This window comes from Sus scrofa, chromosome 14 (assembly GCF_054392235.1).
Source record: "Sus scrofa isolate SSC_HxYL_T2T_F1_AM1 chromosome 14, Sscrofa_HxYL_maternal_Yorkshire_Landrace_v2.0, whole genome shotgun sequence".
Lineage (NCBI taxonomy): Eukaryota > Metazoa > Chordata > Mammalia > Artiodactyla > Suidae > Sus > Sus scrofa.
In genome coordinates this window covers 80,286,345-80,305,730 of record NC_139396.1, presented here as the reverse complement: position 1 = coordinate 80,305,730, position 19,386 = coordinate 80,286,345, and the positions used below count along the sequence as shown (strand labels likewise).

Sequence of the window (19,386 nt, the reverse complement as noted above, 5' to 3'; positions counted from 1 at the left end):
GCCTCCCGATCAGATGGACTTTTCCATCTCATTTCCTCTCACCTCCTCCTCCCTTCTGCCTCCCACTAGCTCAGGAGCAGCCGGAGCCCCAAAGGTGAGAGTCTTCTGTCATGTGAATAGCATCACCAGACAGAGTGTGTTGGTATCTTGGAAATCGTTAAAGGCAAAACCTGGGAGTTCCCTTGTGGATCAGCAGGTTAAGGACCTGATGTTGTCTCTGTGAGGATTTGAATTCGATTCCTGGCCTCGTTCAGTGGGTTAAGGATCCAGTGTGGCTGTGGCTGTGGCTGCAGCTGCAGCTACAATTCGGTCCTCAGTTCTGTAACTTCCATATACCATAGGTGTGGCCATTAAAAAAAAAAAAAAAAGAAAGAAGGAAAAACCTGTTACCAGGAGAACCATGACTGAGTGGTTTTCCTTCAGCTGGGAAGTGTACCTTCTCTGACTGAGGGCAGCAGAGGTGAGCAAGCCACTCAGACTGGCCAAATTCATCTTGGTGATGAAAAAAGCACCTGATAGTCTAAAGCAAAATTGAGCAGACAACTGAAAATGCTGAAAAGGTCATTAAGCTGCTGAGTCCAAACTCTATCTACAAATACCATAACTTAGTTTACCAGGTTATCAGCTAATCGTCTCTTTCACATAAGTCACTGGTCCCGGTGGGGTCTAAACACCCACCCCCTCGCACAGTAGGAAAGGACTTTGCGGTCCTCCTGTCCATCCAACACAGGACCCCGAGGTCATTCTTCCTGACAGAGGGTCATCTGTTTCATATTCACACACTCAACAGTTGTGTGCCAGGCACCATCTCAGGAGGGGTCACAATCCAGAAAAAGCCCCCAATCCTGAAGCTAACTGAATGATAACATGCCAGGTACTGTTTCAGCAGTAGAGGTCACAATACAGAAAAAGTCCCCACCCAGGAAGCATATAGTCTCATTTGAACACCACCCATGACGGGAGGCTCACCACTTTGCGAGAGTCCCTTCTGGATTTGTGAGTGATTCTGCTAAAAGAAATAAAAATGTTCTATTGCAGCCAAACATTTTAAGTGTCATCTTCTGAAAGGACCCAAACTTAACACTGAGGTGTGCCCTGAGTCATACAAAATAGAGAGCTGTTGATACCCTCATGCTGATTCATGATGCTCCTCAATTTCGGAAACCCCTTCACACTACTAATCCATGCAGAGCAAAGTGGTGCATGTAAACCTCGAGGCGTTATTCGTTTATTTCTTAATGAGCTGTTCCCAGGTCCGTTTCTCCAAGGGGTGCTCTCATAGAAGAGACTTTTCACCACACATGAAAAACCATTTTTATCCCTTTCTCATGTCAGCTTAGTGGTTTTGGCCAACCTTTCTGAATTACAGTTTTCAGTTAAAAAGAAACATAATATATCAAATGTTTATAAGCTGGAAATAAAACCACAGGTATCCCAAAGGCTTTGGGTCATGCTAATATTTTCTGCCACAATAATTTCTGAAGGAATAAGAAATGTTATTCAGAAAGTAGAAAGTAGGTTAAGCTCAACAAAGAAAAATGGCACTTAGAGCACTCAGAGCAAACATGATCCAAAGCCACTGATGAATACAGGCTACATCTTAAAAGGAAGATCATTTACTTCGAACGTCTTGCGACCAAATGGGATAAATATTGACATGATTTCCCTTTTGAGCCAGCCTGGGCTAGAAGCAGCAGATCAACTATTCTAGGGACTGAAAGGTGAATTAGTGACTTAGTGCTTGACTTAAACAACAGGAGGAAATGAGCCTTTGTTTTTCCTGGATAACTTGTCCTTATAAATTATATACTGATAACAGTCTGGTGAACTGTTATAAACATGCATAATTCCAGTGAAATTAAACATATGTTGAAAAAAGTGAGTTATTTACCCTGATGAGTTATGTTTCATAAGCCTGATGCATTAAGAATCCATCTCAGGAGCTTCTGCTGTGGTGCAGTGGGTTAAGGACCTGACTGCAGCAGCTCATGGGTTGCTGCAGAGGGTCGATCCCCTGCCTAGTGCACTGGGTTAAGGATCTGGCATTGCCATAGATAAGTCACAGCTGTGGCTCCAGTTTAATCCTGGCCTGGGAACTTCCATGTGCCTCGAGTGTGGCCATTGGGGAAAAAACAAAACAAAACAAAACCACTTCAAGAAGTTAATCGCAAAAATGCTCAAATTAGTTCACTACTAGGCATCCGATGAAACACATGACATGAACAAATTAGCTTCAAACTGGAGTTTCCTGGCAGCCTAGCGGTTAAGGATCCAGCATTGTCACTGCTGTGGTGTGGATTAGATCTCTGGCCTGGGAACTTCTGCATGCTGCAGGTGTAGCCAAGAAAGAAAAACAAAACAAAACAAAAAAACAGTTTCTTTCAAACTATTTTAGAAAGAAAGAGTGAACAAATAAATGAAATCCCTTGTTAGGATAAAACTGAGAGCCGAGATTAAGTGAATTAAACCATTAATTGTAATGCCTGACAAATGAAACCCTTGATGTGGGTGCTATAGGACAGAAGACAGAGCAGAGGCAGCAGGGCAGGGGTTGACTCCAGGGGCACATAGGGGAGTTTTCTGGGGTGATGGAGCAATGCGACATCTTGATTGTGGTAGCAGTTACACACCACATTCATTTGTCAAAACTCAGAACCGTACACTTAAAAGAAGGGTGAATTTTCATGCATGTATTTTACATGCATGAAAGGTTTAAACTGGGAGGAAACAGAAGGTCAACGAGAGGGAGAGCTGGTGGTCCTTACAAGCGGATGGGTCTCTGGCACAGATACAAGTCAGGGCCATTTCACTCACCATTCATGCCAGTAGTTTCATTCCACCTGCCTTCAGTGAGAACACCTATTCCTTCAGTAATCACTCTCTCTCTTCCCATTTTCTCAACTCCTCCTCAACCCAGCTCACACTGGCCAATGCTCCACTCAAGACTTCCAGGGCATCTTGTGCCAAACCCTCCATCTACCTTCCAGACTCTGCCTTCGCCAACCTGCCCGCCAAGTTCACGCTGCTGGCCCCTCCCTTCGGGGTGGGACCTTCCACTTCCTAGACCTCTGTGATGTCCCCTAGAGTGAACCACTTCCCAGCTCTTTCTCCCTGGGTCTCCTCTGGCCCCTCCATGCATGGACATGCATGTTTCCCAAGGCTCCATCATCTACGCATGGCCATCCTTTCTGATACTGACTCTGTCTTCAGACGAACCTCTTTCAAAGTCTAGCCTTCTACCCATCCTTCCACCCATCAAACCATCTTCTTCTTTAGAATCCTCAATGCTGGCATCGCAATCTCTCTCCAGGCTCTTCTCCATGTCATAAATAAATCTCCTAACTCATATGTGTTTGCTCCCTCTGCCTGGAACCTCTTCCACTTTCCTTTACTTGACATTCTTACTCATTGTTCAAGACTTGATGCAAAAAATAAATAAATAAATAAATAAATAAATAAATGACTCAGCGCAATCATCATTGCCACTGGGAATATCCACCCCCTCTCCAGATGAGGCTAAATCCTTCAAATGTTATTTTTTTTAATATAGCTGTCTGATTAACAATTGTAAATCAGTTTCAGGTATACAGCATAGTGATTCAGTATTTTTATAGCTCTTACTCCATTAAAAGTCATTACAAGATAATGGCTATAATTCCCTGTGCTGTACAATATATCCTTGTGCTTATTTCCTTCATATAAAATAGTTTGTATCTTTTAATCCCCTACCTTTACCTTCCCTCTGGTTACTAACAGTCTGCTTTCCAAACCTGTGAGTCTGTTTCTGTTTCACTATGCACATTCATTTGTTTTAGTTTTTTAGATTTCATATACCTCATACATTACTTCTCTTCCTCTGGCTTATTTCACTGAGCATCATAATCTCTAGGTACAACCGCGTTGCTGCAAATGGCAGAATTTCATTCTTTTTTATTGCTTAGCAACATTCCAGTGTATATATACCAATTTCTTGTCCATTCGTCTATTGATGGGTATTTGTGCTGCTTCTGTTATTTGGCTACTGTAAACAGTATGCTATGACCACTGACGTGTGTTTATCTTTTCTAATGAGTGTTTTTGTTTTTTCTGCTTATTTACCCAAGAGTGGGATTGCTGGATCATACGGTAGTTCTATTTTTAGTTTTTTGAGGAACCTCCATACTGTTTGCCATGGTGGTTGTACCCATGTACATTCCCACCAGCAGTGTACTAGGGTTCCCCTTTCTCCACATCCTCGCCAACATGTGTTATCCATGAACTTTTAGATGATAGCCATTCTGACTGGTGTGAGGTAGTCTATCATTGTTGTTGTAATTTCTATTTTTCTAATAATTAGTGTTATTGAGCATCTTTTCATGTGCATGTTGGCCATCTGCATATCTTCTATGGAAAAATCTCTAGTCACGTCTTCTGCCTATTTTTTTGGATTGGGTCGTGTGGTTCTTGATATTGAGTTTTATGAGCTGTTTATGTTTTCATGATTAACCCCTTGTTGGTCACATCATTCACAGATATTTTCTTCCACTGGGTAGAATGTCTTTTCATTTTATCAATGGTTTCCTTTACTATGCAAAAGCTTAGGTTTAATTAGGTTCTATTTGATTATATTTGCTTTTATTTCTTTTGCCTTGGGAGACATATCCAAAAAAATATTGCTACAATTTATGTCAAAGAGTGTTCTGCCTATGTTCTCTTCTACAAGACTTATGGTCTACAAGATTTAGGTCTTTAATCCATTTTGAGATTTTTTTTGCAAATGGTGTGAGGAAATGTTCTAATCTCACTCTTGTATGTCCAGTTTTCCAAGCACCATGTATTGAAGAGATTGTCTTCTCCACTGTATCTCCTTTTCCATGAATTAATTGACCATAAATGTGCAGGTTTATTTCTGGGCTCTCTATTATATTCCATTGATCTATGTGTCTATTCTTGTGCCAATGCCATACTGTTTTGATGACTGTAGCTTTGTAGTATAGTCTGAAGTCTGTTTTTTTTTTTTTTTTTTTTTTTTTTTTTTTTCCCTCAAAGATTGTTTTGGCAACTTGGCGTTTTTGGGTGGATCCATTGGAATTTTAAGATTATTTGCTTTGTTCTATGAAAACTATTATGGATATTCTGATACAGACTGCAGTAGATCTGTAGATTGTTTTGGGTAATATGACTATAATATTCTTCCAATCCAAGAGCATGGGATACCTTTCCAATTCTTTATAGCATCTTCAATTTCCTTCATCAGCATTTTATAGTTTTATAGTTTTACCTCCTTGATTAAATTTATTCCTAGGTCTTTCATTCATTTAGATGCAATTTTATTTTTTTATTTTTTGTCTTTTGGTCTTTCCTGGGCCACATCTGCAGCATATGGAGGTTCCCAGGCCAGGGGTTGAGTCAGAGCTGTAGCTGCCGGCCTATACCACAGTCACAGCAACATGGGATCCAAGTTACATCTGCAACCTATACCACAGCTCACGGCAATGCCAGATCCATAACCCACTGAGCGAGGCTAGGGATTGAACCTGCAACCTCATGGTTCCTAGTCGAATTCGATTCCACTGGGCCATGACAGGAACTCCTAAATGCAATTTTAAATGGGACTGTTGTGTTTTACTCTGTCGTTCTGCTACTTCATCATTAGTGTATAGACAAGCACCTTATCTCTTGTATATTAATCTTGAGTCCTGAAACTTTGCTGATTACATTTATTAGTTCTAATTTTTTTTTCTTTTTTTTTTTTTTTTTTTTTGATGGATGTGGGACAGCCAGCACTGGGGAGAAAACTCGGCCATGGAACAGAGGTGGCCCAGTCCCAAGGCAGAGCCTGGGTGGGGCAGTGGCTACAGCTGAGACTTAAGCAGCAGCTCAGAAGCAGCCCAGACCGCTATTGGTGGCCACTCCACCACAGCTCACCCCACCAGCCTCCTTCAGAGGTACTGCTCTGTGCCGTGGACTCACTAGCCTCTGATGGCCTGTCCACCAGTGTTAGGTGGGAGTGATGCCCTCTCACTTGCAGAACCATCCTGCTCTTCCACAGGCGTTACTGGCGTATCCACGTGGTTCTTCCTGGTCCTCTGTTCCCTTGTGGCTATATGACCTTTTGTATTTCTTCACTATCATTTTTTAGTGATGTTTGGAAGGGGGAGAGGTAGTATGTGTGTTCATATTGCCACATTTAACTAGCAGTCCTAAACTCATTTACTCTTAAGTATCTGTAATTCTAACGAGCCTGATACTTGGTTTCTGAATCTGAGCTTTCCTACTTTTCAGCTACTTACCTTTGGGTCATAATCTTTCTTAACCTCAGCATTCCCACCCCATCCCCTCAAAATATATATAATACATTTATCATCAGTAACCTGAGAGAGGCATGATAGTTAAAGGAAGGCATATGACTAACTAAAAAAAACAACAACAGCAAAAAAAAACAACTCAGGGAGTTCCCATCATGGTGCAGCAGAAACAAATCCAATTAGGAACCATGAGGTTACAAGTTCGATCGGTGGCTTCGCTGAGTGGGTTAAGGATTCAGCGTTGCCGTGAACTATGGCATAGGTCACCAATGTGGCTCAAATCCTGTGTTGCTGTGGCTGTGGTGTAGGCTTGCAGCTACAGCTCTGATTAGACCCCTAGCCTGGGAACCTCCATATGCCACAAGTGCGGCCCTAAAAAGCCAAAAAGAAAAAGAAAAACAAAAAGGAAGTGAACATAAAGTAAACAGCATTATGGGGCATTTGATTTCAAGCCCAACAGTCATGCACAGCTCAAGAGTCAGACTAAAGGAGAGTCATACTTTTAATTCCCCAATTCCAATCTGTAATCAGAGGTTACATCACATTCAGAGTAATCTTTTTATTTTTTTTTTCTGGTTGCGCCTGCAGCATATGGAAGTTCCTGGGCCAGGGGTCAAATTGGAGCTGCAGCTGCAGGCCTACACCACAGCCACAGCAATGTGTGATCAGAGCCATATCTGTGACCTACACCGAAGCTTATAGCAATATCAGATCCTTAACCCACTGAGCGAGGGCAGGAACTGAACCCACATCCTCATGGAGACAATGTCAGGTCCTTAACCCACTGAGCCACAATGGGAATTCCCAGAGTAGTCTTTTAAAGAAAGCAGCAGCACATATAATATTTTATTGACTAATATCTATCAGGAACTAAATTTTTTAAATGAGGGAAATCCAAAATGTACATACTACTCTTTTCGCCAAAGATGGCATGCAAATTTGTAAGAAAAACATTTTTTTCCTTTACGTCTACCTCACCAAGTCAGGCCTCACACTTGTTTTTGATTTTTCTCTCCATCTCACACACACACACTTTTTGAATACAAGTAGAGATGACATTTCTGCTACTTAAAAGCATCACACCTCTGGACTTGCCGGATCCGAGGCCCTGTAGCTATTTCTAAGTGAGCTCTCTGCACAGTCAATTTCACCAAGAAACACAGCAGGTTACCTGGATGTGTTTCTAAAGAAATCACAATCTGTTGCTGCACCTCTTTCACTTCTCAAACAACACCTGGTGCTTCCGGGCAGTTTGGCTTGTCCAACTCCATCCCCAGAGCCTCCCTTCTGTGGGCCCAGGACAAAAAGCCCCTCACCCATGGAAGCCCATTCTTTTCCCAAGCACCTGATTTCCATAACATTGCTTCAAGGGTGAATCAAATCAAACACTTTCTCAGCAGAATGGAAGCTGTGTATAGACTGTGGAAAAGCTGAATGAAAATCCACATGTCATGCAAACACAATGGGGCCAGATAAGAGGAAAAAAAAAAACCCTCCGTTAACAAGATTTCAGGGTAGGAAATGAGATTTAGTGCTTCTCTGTGGAAGACTCAAGCTGTTCAGCAAAGAAAAAAAATTCTAACTTGGAAGAGTTTTTTTAAAAAAGGGCTACCTGGAACCTGAGCCCAAAGGCTGTTTCCACGTACTGTGGTACCTTGGGAGGAAGAGGTACTGGGTTACTGCTAAGGCCAGGATGTACAAAAGAAGCCCCATGGTTCTATTCATGGCATTTCTCAGAGTTGTCAGCACCACCCAGGCCACGGTACCATCGACAAGTCAATCAACAGCCACAGGCGATTATGGATCTGGGCCCCATCTCACCCTGCCTCCTTCAGTGCTCATGGCAGCTTTGTTCATTCATTCATGGTTCTTTGTTCTTTCAATGGCGAGTGGATCATTTAATTGTCGGCTCACTGCCCATCTGGGTTAAACCCACAGCTGCGGGTGGCTGCTGTCTTTGCTCCTGCCTATGATGTATCTTCTATTATCTTCCCCTCTAAGCAACTGTTAAATCATCTCCCCCTGTTCCAGGAGTTATAAAGACATGAGCAAGGGGTGACGAAAACAGCAACGAATGAATGAAGAAAAGAAGACCTGCTTTGCAGATAACAACATTAAGCGTTGTTGAAGAACCTCAAGGAATGTCAAACTCCCTGCTGATGTTTCATAGATGAAACTCAGTAACATGATGTGGAAAACAATGCATTTTTGCTATGTGACGGCTTCTTTGACCAAAATTTAACCAAAGCATTAGCTAACCTTAAAAAAACCAATAGGTTGTACAGCGAAAACAATATAAAATACATTATGTAAATTAACACATTTCATCTCCTCACTGTATGAGAAAATAGGCCCATTTCACAGGTAGAAATACAGAAGCTTGAAAAGTGAATGATGTGTTCAGGGTCAAAAGCCTGTGTGACCCGACTGAGTCAGGATGCAAACCTAGTCTGCCTGGCTCTAAAACTCCCTCCTGTAAAGCAACTCGAGGGTGATGGGATTACCCTCAAGATTTAGGTGAGAAAAATCAACTCATGCACAGTAAAATGAACACAACTTAAAAGATGCGACAACAAAAATGTCCTGAACATAGGAATGGTATCTCAGAAGACACAAGTTTAAGAAAACCTTGAGTTTTAGTGCATGTCTGGAGAAGTAAGGCAGCTGTCAAAGGCTTCCTTTATTTTTGCTTTTCTTTTTTTTACTCTTTTTTTTTTGGGGGGGGGGGCCACACTTGTGGCATATGGAAGTTTCCAGGCTATGGGTCAAATCAGAGCTGTAGCTGCCAGCCTACACCAGAGCCACAGCAATGTAGGATCCTAGCTGCATCTGCGACCTATGCCGAAGCTCACTGCAACACTGGATCCTTAACCCACTAATCGAGGCCAGGGATCAAACCTGAATCCTCACAGATACTAGTTGGGTTCATAACCCACTGGGTCACAATGGGAACTCCACAGGCTTCCTTTGATAAAGGATACTTTTCAGTATCACTTGCTACAAGAACAGGAGGAAGAAAGAAAATACTAGAGCAAGAAAGGTGCACTGCATGAAAGCTGAAAGGCCTGGGCCATTGCTGAGGGAGTAATTGTCTAGTTTCTTTTATTTCTTAAGTGGGACGAAGAGTGAAGTAAATTTTGGATCTGAACAAATACAAGGTAGGTGAGTTTTACTAAGCTTCTAGGTGCTCTGAGACCTTATGTTCCAAAGACTTTGACTTCCAGCTTACTCTCCCACTGCTACCAAATGCAAATTCATGTGCCTGACACATAGTGAGGCCAAACAAACAAGAAGTCAGAGTCTGGAACAAAGAGAGGTTTATGGCAGGGCCAAGCAAAGAGACAAAGGGCTTGTGCTCCCAAGCCCTGAACTTGAAGGGTTTAGCAAAGCACTTTTTTTTTTTTGCTTCTTTTAGGGCTGCACCTTCAGCACATGGAGGTTCCCAGGCTAGGGGTCCAATGGGAGGAGCTACAGCTGCTGGCCTATGCCAGAGCCACAGCAACACAGGATCTGAGCCATGTCTGTGACCTACACCACAGCTCACGGCAACGCCAGATCCTTAACCCACTGAGCGAGGCCAGGAATCGAACCTGCAATCTCATGGTTCCTAGTTGGATTCGTTTTTGCTGCGCCATGACGGGAATTCTGCAAAGCACTTAAAGGCAAGAAGAGGGGGGTTGTGTGGCTATTGCAAACTTCTTGGAGTAGGGATCCTTTGTTCTTGGAGCTGTCCATGTAGATCAGGTCATCGGGTTCCTAACCACCATCAAAACAAATGTTATTTTTTGTTCTCCAACTTTTTATCTCTACATGCACGAAAAAGTATTAGACCCTTAAAGGTCAGAGCGCTGAGAATGGGCTCTCCTGTATATGTCAGGCTATGGGCAACATTCCTAACTCAAAGCAAAAGCAGTAGAATAGATCCAACATGGAGTTAGATCTGTTCTTCCCTATTATGCCAGCAGCAAAATGCAAGGGAGTTTTCCCAGTTAACTGCTGTGCTGACGAAACGATACAGAAATACTGGAGTATGAATACCTCTTCCTAGAGAAACATGGGGATCATCAGTCTCTCTGTCTCAAAAACTGAGAAGACTTTTGAGGCTGAAGGATAAACAGGATGAAGAAGCATACAGTCGTGAGAGGCTGCCATGGATGGGGACTGTGACACTCCCCAGACCCCCCTTGTCAGGAGGGTGTCCGAGTTTTCCCTGCCCCCCACCCCCACCCCCTCAGCCCCACGGATCCCTTCTGAGGATAACCCACAGGCTGAATCTTGTGTGCAGCTGGGTGATTCCTCCCTGCGGGATCCCCCTGGGCCTCAATGGGAGCTCTGTTCGTGGAGGCACTGAGGTGAAGAACTGAGTGATTATGGCCGCTGAGGCAGGGATCTGTGGCTGAGAATAGTACTATTGTGAGGTGGTACTCAGCTCACCCGTATGAATGTAATAGTGTCGGGCTCCCTATTAATTTTCTTCAGGGACTGTATAAAGCCAGAAGAAGAAGGGAAAAAAAAAAAAAAAAAAGAAACCACCAGGCATGAAATTCAAAGCAAATGCAGCCATGCATCCTCAGCAATCATTTGATATGTAAACGTACACTCCCGCCCACAAGGACCACATTAGTGAAACCTAAGTGACTGTGTTTGGAACAGAACAGAGTGGCAGACGCCACCAGACACCTTTCCCCTGGGGCCCACCTTGCCATATGGTTCCCTCTCCTCTTTTCTCTCTCCATCTTTCCAGCACTAAAGTAAAGTACTGCCCTTGAAACGCCAAACCAGTGGAGGGGACTACGGCTTCTTTTTAGAGAGAGGCCTCACGAATTTATTTAAGAAGCACTGGCAGGACGAGGATGCAAACTCTGTAAGAGGCACTGGTCCAAGCCCTTTGTAGGACATAGTTTTATTATGATCCCATTTTATAGATGATTAACTGAGGCACAAAGCAGTTCAAGCATGCTTTGCCCCAAACTGAACTGGGATCGAAACCCAAAAGCCTGATTTCGGAAAGTCTGTGCTGTTTACTTTAAGACATGCTGAATGGCCCGCCAGTCAGAGGCCTCCAACTATAAGGAGAATGGACCCTTGCCTACTGGCAAAAAGACAGCTTTCCAGCTATGAAACTGTCATTGAGAGGGGAGAGAGGTCTATTGCACATATTTTAGAAGAATCCTTTCTTTTTTTTGTTCATTTAGCAGGTGTGTGTCCAGAAAGTAAAAATATTAATGACAAAGATTACCCTGGAGAAAAAGGTGAATTTACATACAGCTGTGTAAGAGTGGTTTAAAAAATTAGTGAACTTAAAAGATTTTTACAGAACAGAGGCCCTAGAAAGAATGCCTGGAGGTGCTGCAGATCCAACACAGACACAGGAAGGGCCTTCAAAACTTAAGGGCTGGCATTTTGGGGTGTAGGGAAGAACAAATCTGACTCTCCCTGGATGTGTTTCTTTTACTTTAACCTTGTATTCTATTGCTTTTGCTACAAGTTAAGAATGTTGCCTATAGCCTGAGACATACAGGAGAGCCCATTCTTAAGGCCCTGACTTTTGAAGTTATAACACTTTTCCATTCATATGAAGACAAAAAGTTGCAGAAGAGACAGTAACATTTGCCTTGTTGGAGGTTTACAGGAACATCATGACCTAACCTATGTGGACAGCTGCATGAATAAAGGATTCCTGCACCAAAAAGTTTTCATGCACCACCCACACCCCCTCCCCTTTTAGTGTAAAAGAAATCTGAATGCTCTGTCGGGTAACATGGTTCTTTGGGACATGAGTCCACTCTCTTCTGGATCTGCTGGCTTTCTAATAAAGTCACTATTCCTTGTCCCAGTAACTTGTCTCTCAATTTACTGGCCTGTCTTGAGGCGAGCAATATGAATGTGGAGTTGGTAATGGGGGCAGAAACGGACCTTGCAAAGGCCAGTCTTATACTCTACTTTGCGGTCTGGATATGGATTTTGTTGGATACCTGGTTCACGCTGAAGCAGCTAAAACACTCTTTTCTGAAAAGTTTCAACCTTTTCAGAAACAATTTCAATCTGCCCACACCTAAGTGGTCTTGCAGAGCTGAGCTGGGAAGGGGAAAAAGATGTTCTCTGCCATGTTCATGGGAACATAATGGAACTATACACACCAGGACCCCAGGCACCAGGCAGACAGGAGCGAACAGGGCAAACTAAGACTCTTTCCCACACACAACAGTCTGCCCCATAAAACCAATTCAGCTCCTTACAAAGGATTTCCACAAGACACACATTTCTTTTGTTGTACTTGGCATAGAAAATCCCAAGAAAAAAACGAGATGGGCACAAAAGACTCCTTCAGGGAGATGAGTGACGATTTGGGAGCCAGGGCACCAAAAACACCCCAAACGGCCCCTCATGGCCACCTCGCTTTAACCTGCAGATCTCAGGGGAAATTCAAAGGGGTTGTCTTTGTGCAGCTCAATAGAGACAGCAGAAAGAGTAAATTCTAAAGCTTAATCATTTCCCCATCCCTAACAGTAAGTTTGAGAAGAAACTCATGGCCAGTGTATACAGGAAGGGCTGAGCAAAACCGATATCTTGTCCATTTTACTCTATTTGAAACACAGTGGAGTCAGCTGCTCACAGGAATCCTGTGACAGTTTAATTAACAGACACCCAGATGTTTACTACTTTGCAGAAATGTATTTTTTTTTCTTTCTTCTAATTTTATTTTTTCTTTTTAGGGCCGCACCTGTGGCATATGGAAGTTCCCAGGCCAGGGTCGAATCAGAGCTGTAGCTGCCAGCTTTTGCCACAGCCACAGCAACACTGAATCCACTATTCATCTGTGACCTATGCTGCAGCTTGTGGTGATGCCAGATCCTTAACCTACTGAGCAAGGCCAGTCATCCTCACAGAGATTAGGTTGGGTTCTTGTTCTTGACCTGCTGAGCCACAGTGGCAACTTCTCTTCTTATTTTAAAGATTCTCATTTTAAACACAGCATGAGAGGAGTTCCTGCTGTGGTGCAACGGAATCAGTAGCCTCTCTGGAGCACTGGGACACAGGTTCGAGCCCCAGACCAGCACAGTGGGTTAAGGATCCGGCGTTACATTACTTTGGTACATTTGCTCAATGAATGAATCACTATTGATATATTGTTATTATAATTACTATATAATTTTTTTGTCTTTTCTAGGGCCACACTGGAGGCATATGGAGGTTCCAAGGCTAAGGGTCAAATCTGAGCTGTAGCCGCCAGCCTACGTCACAGACACAGCAACTTGGGACCCGAGCCACATCTGCAACCTTTCCACAGCTCACGGCAAGGCTGGATCCTTAACCCACCGAGCGAGGCCAGGGATCGAACCCGCCACCTCATGGTTCCTAGTTGGATTCATTTTGGCAGTGCCTCGATGGGGACTCCTGACCTTGGCAGTTTTGAGGAGAACTGGGCAGGGACTTTGGTACCACAGTTAGGATTTATCTAATGTTTTTCCCTATCAGATGGAGGGTACGGACTTGGAGAGTGAGACCCCAGAAACACTATCCCTATCACACCAAGGGTGCAAACTATCCATGGGATTTACCACCATGGGCAAGTGGTAACTTCCCAGGCATATGGAACTTCCCAGGGGTTTGCCCGGCTTCTCCGCTGGAGGTAGGAACCCCCTTCTCCCACACTCAGTATTTTGCAGATGATTCATCCAAGTGGAGAGGGGGAAAGGCTAGGACTTAAAATTTCTACCATTTTTCAAATTGTTTGGAGATTAAATATTTTTATAATAATTTGCTTTTCAAGTAAAGACTAGTTTGTGAAAGTGAACGTTCATTAATATATTTGCCATGAGCAGTTTTGCAGGTGTAGTGTGTCTACAAGGGTAAGAAGTATATGTCTCTATCACTGTGCTTCTATCAAGTGGAGAGGATTTTCTCTGAAGCAAAGCAATATAGTCATTCACTCTTCTGCCCAGATCATGGTTGGCAAACACCTGGCATCTCCCCACATGCCCCCAGCAGATAATGACCACTGATAATGGCTCGGTACCTAATGACCGATGTTCTGATGGCAGAAGCATGATCACGCAAAGCAAATTCCACAGCAAGAGCAATAGAAGGTTCCGTTTGCATGCATTTATTTGCATCGGAAAAAGCCTACCAGGATAAAAAGCAAACTGTCCATGGAGGTTCTCTCTTATGGATCAGGGTGGTTTTGTCTCTTTTTCTTTTGCTTCTCTACCTTTTCTTTTCTTTTTTTTTAGGGCCACACCACCCACGGCATATGGAACTTCCCAGGGGTTGAATCAGAGCTGCTGATTCTGCCAGCTTAAGCTACAGCCACTGCAATGAGGGATCCGAGCTACATCTCTGACCTACGCTGGAGCTCATGGTAACGCCAGCTCCTCAACCCACAGAGTTAGGCCAGGGATTGAACCCACATCCTCATGGATACTAGCTGGGTTCTTAACCTGCTGAGTCATGATGGGGACTCCTCTACCTTTTCTTATTTGCCTGCAATGATCATATTGTATTTACACATCATGTAAAAATTCTAAAAAAAAAAGATAAACAGTGTCAATTTTAGCATTCCCCCCTCCCCGCCGCCCCTGGCACATCCACAAGAATACACATTCCTGATCCAGCAGAGTGGCTCTGGTCACACAATGTTCCCAGAGGCGCATAAAACAATTCAGCCCCTTTTCACTTTACTCCTGAGTCAGCAAAGAGCACCAGCCTTCTCCCTCTCTCTGGTTTGACCTCTCTTTACCCCAAAATGACTTACTTCACCTTCTGGAGCCATTCTTGCGTGTGGGACCTAAGGGACGGCATTGGACAGCTTTAGAACTGCTGGTAAACCTGGTGCACAAGACACGCAGGCACCTCAGCATCTCTCTGCTGCCCAGGCAGCTCCAGTTCTGGCCCCACCAAGGACAGCCAGCTGCTGACTAGCAGCACTAAGCACTAGGAGGTCTGCAGCAGGCACAGGAAACTAAAGGGAACTCAAGCCAAGTCCACGGCTGGAGTCCCCATTGAAGTGGCACAGCTCCCAGAGGAGGCAAGCCCAAGTTTCCCTAGAGTTCCACCTGAGAAACAGCGGCATGGTCATCACCCGAGAAAGGAAGGAACATTCTGGAATGTTCACTAAGCTTGTCACCATCCCCACGCTCTTTGAAAAAGCTGGTTCACTGAAGGCTACAGATGGATTTGCCTGGACAAGCATCATTGCTCACTGGGCACCGTAGCCACTCCTCTGCATAAATCCTTTTGCAAAGTTATTAAAAGCCATTCAGTGACTCTATGTCATAGGAATACACCTCGACATGGACAGCACCCACCACACGAGAGCACCTTAACTACCCAATAAAGAGTCAACCACCTCATTAAAGCTGGTTCTTTAAACCTTTCCCAGCGACTGGGAGACATGTCACTCTTTTGCAAATAAAGTTTCACATGAAACAGCAAAGAATAAGAAAACTAAAAGGCATTCTGGAAAGAATGAAAAGATTCCCTGAAAGCTTGCTTCCAAAGAGAACAACAGAGGAGTTCCCTGGTGGTGCAGTGGGTTAAAGATCTGGTGTTGCCCCTGCAGTGGCCTGGGTCGCTGCTGTGGTGGGGTGGCGTGGTTCAATCCCTAGCCTGAACTTTAGCATGCTGTGGGCATGACCAAAAAAAAAAATTAAAAAACAAAACAAACAACAACAATAATAAGGAGAAAAACAGAGAGAAGAGAAAAGAGAAAAAAAAGGGAAAGCAAAAAGCTACCTGCAAAGACACCCTCTCCTTCTGGGCCAGTCTCCAGGGGCCTCTGTTTTTAAAACGCAATGATGTTCCTGCAACTTGTGAAGTGCTGGCAGATATGAAGTGCAGGGGCTGAAGCTGGCATGGATCTGGGCTGATGCAAAAGGTGGGGGTTCATTAATTTAATAACTGCACTTTATCAGGCCAACAAATGCTTTTAAGCATGAGGTCCATGGGAGAAGGCTGGGATCCACACCCACCCAGAGGAGGCATTGGCCACCCGAGCATGGGGACTTGGGGCTGCTGCCTCTGCCTGTAGTCCTTCTTGTCTCTGCAGAAAGCAGCAACAGAGCCTACTGGAGTCAACTGCATCTTGAAGTCACAGAGGCCCACAGGGGAAAAGCTAAATATAAGAGAGAGCAAGCAGAGGTCACCGCTGCAGGGGGAAGCAGGGAGAGGGCTGGGCTGCGACTTATTCTGTTTCCTCGTGCTCTGTCCTGCCCCTAGGTCCCATTAGCCCCACGCTAGGCACCATGACCAGCAAAGAACTGCAGAGCACAAGGCAGAGGGCCTTAGGGATGGCTACGCTGAGCCCTCATTTTGCAGGCTTTGCAAAGGAATCTAGAATTCAGCTGTCTGGCTCATTCCCAGGGCGGAGTGAGCCTGGCACGCCGGAACTGTCAAACCACATGTCTACACCCCCATACAACTCGACCACAGGGCGTCTACGCTCAGTTTTCCTTTGGAGCTTCTTTATGTTTGATTTCACATTCAAAGTTGGATGATGTCATTCCTAAAGCCCTGGAAAATCCTAAGTAGCAAATCAGAAAAAGTGGAGGAAATAAACCACTCACAGATGATCTAAAGTTAGCAGGAAGTGAGAGTGAGAAAAGTTCAAGAGGAAAAAACTACAGAAAGCGGTCAAGAAGACTAACAGAATCTAGCAAACTAAAATCATCTCATGGAACAGACCCTACGTGGGACAGGCTGCAACTTGGGACCTGGGACCCTTGGCTGCAGTGCTTGCACCTGGACAAAGGTCTCCTCGAGCAACGGAAACTATCTGGGACTAAAAATAACTGCATGCATATGCAGTTGGGGCAAATTATGGACAATAAGATGCAAAATGACCAAGAAAAAAACCCCAACTTCCATTTCTGAAGAGCCTGGAGCAAAAGCAGGGTATTGCATATGCCCCCTGCACACAGCACCACCTGGGATGGGGAGTGTGGGGGAGCAGCATTTAAGACACATAAGGACATTAAATGTATCAAATGGTGGCAACCCTTGTAACAGAAAACATCAGTTCTTCATTCCATATACGGTGGGGACACTTAATAGACTAAGATATGCAAAGGAGTACAAATGAGATGCTGGTGCTAAGTATTTGCATAAATATGCATGAATACATATGCACACATCTATCTAGTTTTCACATACTGATTTTTAAAGGGTGACTCTCAAACTGCTTACAAAACTCAGCTAGCCAGAATGACTTAATGCCTAAGGATGTGGGGCACAATAATTCAAGAGATCATTTTATTGCTAGCACTGATAGCCTCGGCTTTTATCAATTAAAAAAAACTTGATAAAAAATTTTCTTTCCAAGAATAACTAACTTCCACCTCGAGAGCATCTGTGAGTGGGGTTTGTTTTGTTTTTAGGGCCACACCTGCGGCCCATGGAAGTTCCTGGACCAGGGGTCGAATCAGAGCTGCAGCTGCCGGTCTACACTGCAGGCACAGCAATGCCAGATCTGAACCGCATCTGTGACCAACACTGCAACTTGTGGCAACGCTGGATCCGTAACCCCCTAAGGGAGGCCAGGGATGCAACTCATATCCTCAAGGATACTAGTCGGGTTCTAAACCCGCTGAGCCACAACAGGAACTCCTTTGTGAGCAGAGTTTTACGATGCGCTGCCCGGGTCTGAACAGTCATGAGCTATTTCTGACAGAGGCTAAAAAGAAGGTCCAAGGTTCTGTGAGTTCACTGGCTGGAACGGTGATACTGATGCCCACTGGAAGCCAGGACTGAGCCGTACATGCAGGGGTCACATCTGGGGAACCGAGATGTTGACAAAATTACTTTAGTTCCATCACATCATCAGCAGAAGAACTGAAAGTCAGCTAGAACTCTGTGGCCGGTGGCCATGAAGTGCCTGCCTATTTACCTATGCTGCTTATCAGCATCGTCTTCGTTCCTCTGATTCATATGATTTCACAATATTAGGATGATGGACTACAGGACTACGGAAGACTGGTTCAATCTGGAGTGATGCAAAAGTGGAGGGGAATTATTAACTTGATAACTGCACTGTCTCTGCCTTGTAGTCCATGGGAAAAGGTGCTAAAAAGGCTTCAGGGGAGTTCCCACCACGGCACAACAGGATCAATGCGTCTCTGAAGCAGCAGGGATGTGGGTTCGATCCACAGCCCAGGGCAGTGGGTTAAGGATCCAGGGTTGCTGCAGCTGTGTCATAGGTTGCAGCTGAGGCTCAGAATCGATCCCTGGCCCGTGAAGCCAATAGGCCACAGGGCGGCCAAAAAAGAAAAAGAAAAAAGTCTCCAGGGACTGAAGCAGATGAGGGGACCACCCGAGGTCAGAGTTACACCCCCATCTACCCCAGAAAGAAACAGCTGGAGTCAGAGATTATAGACAAGCTGAAGACAGAAACCAATATTCAACACATTCGAAGTAGAGTCAGCTTGCAGTTAGTTATCCATGGTGGCGGGAGGACCGGACACGTGGAGGCACACTGAGGCTGGCTGGCCACCTCCACCTCCTTGGTGCCCCAAGAGGTGACGACACCTGGGAATAGAAGGAGGGGTGGCAGTGGAACTGGAAAGAGAAAAGGAGCCTGGAAGAGTGTGCTGTGCAAGAAGGAAGGGGCAGAGGAAGTCAGTCCAGGCCCCTGAGAAGGCAGGGCAGGGTCGCTGTCGGTTCTATCTGGCGTGTGTGACGCTATGAGCATGGAACATGTTCCTCGAACCTCTCAAACCGGGTGGATTCTCATGTCCCCGGGGACATGTACTTGAAAGGCTGAGGGCTCAACTACATGACTTCTGAGAATGCATCTTTCAAGCCTGAACATATAATTAAAAATAAAACATCACTTGTTTTACATGTACTTAAAGAATTTCTAAAATAACAATACCAAGCAATTATTTGTATGCAAGAAAACTAGATTCATCTATCAGGCTAATTCACACATTCAGTCTTTCAATGAAGATTTCCTTAACACTTCCAATACATACTGTGAAGACATAAAGCTAAAAAGATGGAGCAAAGGTGTGGGAGAAAAGTACAGAGAAGACTAGAGGGAAAAGGCCCAGAATGATCCACTGTAAAGGATAAGAGGTTATTCAGCAGAATAAACAAGCAATGG

General features: G+C 44.4%; 1 protein-coding gene across 3 annotated transcripts in view; it reads right to left on the bottom strand.

Annotated features, from left to right (window-relative positions):
* The window catches only part of LOC146396811 (signal induced proliferation associated 1 like 2), a 114,969-nt gene that overhangs the window by 92,984 nt on the left and 2,599 nt on the right, over positions 1–19,386 (bottom strand). The window lies entirely within an intron of this gene.